Raw genomic sequence first — 1,657 nt, 5'->3', positions numbered from 1 at the left:
CTGGGCTGGTGAGATGGCTCAGTGGGTAAGAGCACCCGACTGCTCTTCCGAAGGTCCAGAGTTCAAATCCCAGCAACCACATGGTGGCTCACACCACCTGAAATGAGATCTGACGCCCTCTTCTGGAGTGTCTGAAGACAGCTACAGTGTACTTACATATAATAAATAAATAAATATTAAAAAAAAAAAAGATACTCATAGCTACCTGTGGCTATTTAAAGCCACGTGGAATCTGGATCGTCCTGTTCTTCTCCATCTTTATTCCTTCTCCCTATCCTTCTCCCTGAAACTCTTTGCTCTGCCTCCCTTTTCCCGGTCCAATCACAGACTTCTTGTATTAATATTTAAAGTGATTAGACAGGAAAAATTCTGCTACAGCTCATGACCATTGTAATTCTGGTTCCAGGGGATCCAATGCCTTCTTCTGACTTCTGAAGGTACCAGACATACATATAGTACACACATGTACATGCAGACAAAACACTGGTACACATAGAGTTAAACGTTTAAAAAATTAAGCATGCTAAGAAAAATACACAATAAAGTGGGTTTGGTTTTCTTTATGTATGAATGAAATGGCCACAGACTTTTGTCATTTTGTTCTTTCTGAATACAAAATGACAATGATGCTGCCATGAAAGTTACCATGAGCAGATAAGACACAGAATAGGCTATACCCAACAAAAGGTACTACACACTAGAATTAAAGCTACCTCAGTGAGACAGAAGAAAGGGCTAGTGAGAGGAGAAGGACTCAAGGTAAGGCTGTTAGCTGGACTGGGGAGTTTAGAATGGGGTCTCTTTTCTCTTTAGGTTTTATCCTTAAAATAGACTGCAGTAGTTCTTTGATAGAGAACAGTCAGGGCAGAAAGCACAGCCTAAGAATGCTCAGGTTTTTATTTTTTTTTAAATTCATCTTTAGTTTTTACAAAATCTTAAAACTTTTTATTAATATTTTACTTGTTTTTAATATTTCTTTATCCTTGATACAGTTTTAAAACTCAATTAATTATAAATTAAAACTTCAGGTTTTTTTTTCAAATATTTTTAAAATATCAGTTAAAGTTGGCTTTCCATTTGTAAGCTTGAATTCTTGTTGCCCAGGTCTTCTAGGGAAGGAAGGAGGAGTCAAGTGTTCCTTATTGTGGGAAGCATAAAATCAAATCATCTATAGTTATATTTATTTAATTTTTAAGTATTTGTAAGCTGAATTTACACAGGTACCAAACAAAACCATCTGGGGTGCCAAATTACAATGTTTTAAATATTCTGTAAATCAGACACTAGAGGAGTATCAAGGAGATAAAAGGCTGAATGCTAGCAAGTTAATAACCAAACACTCTGAAGACAAAATTAAACCAAATTTTCTGAAACCATAGGCACTGAAAGTGAGCATGGTGAACACCATACTGCCATCTACTCACCAACTCACAATAAACCAAAGGCTGTGGCCCAACCGAGCAAGTCCAAGTCCCTGAGAAGGCTTACCAACATCTACCTGAGGAGATAACACCAAACCCAATCGAGCAAAGTCCAAGTCCCTGAGAAGGCTTACCAACATCTACCTGAGGAGATAACACCAAACCCAACCGAGCAAGTCCAAGTCCCTGAGAAGGCTTACCAACATGTACCTGAGGAGATAACACCAAACCCAACC

The sequence above is a fragment of the Mus caroli genome, chromosome 7 (genome assembly GCF_900094665.2).
Source record: "Mus caroli chromosome 7, CAROLI_EIJ_v1.1, whole genome shotgun sequence".
Classification (NCBI taxonomy): Eukaryota; Metazoa; Chordata; class Mammalia; order Rodentia; family Muridae; genus Mus; species Mus caroli.
Note: the sequence above shows the minus strand (reverse complement) of the source record.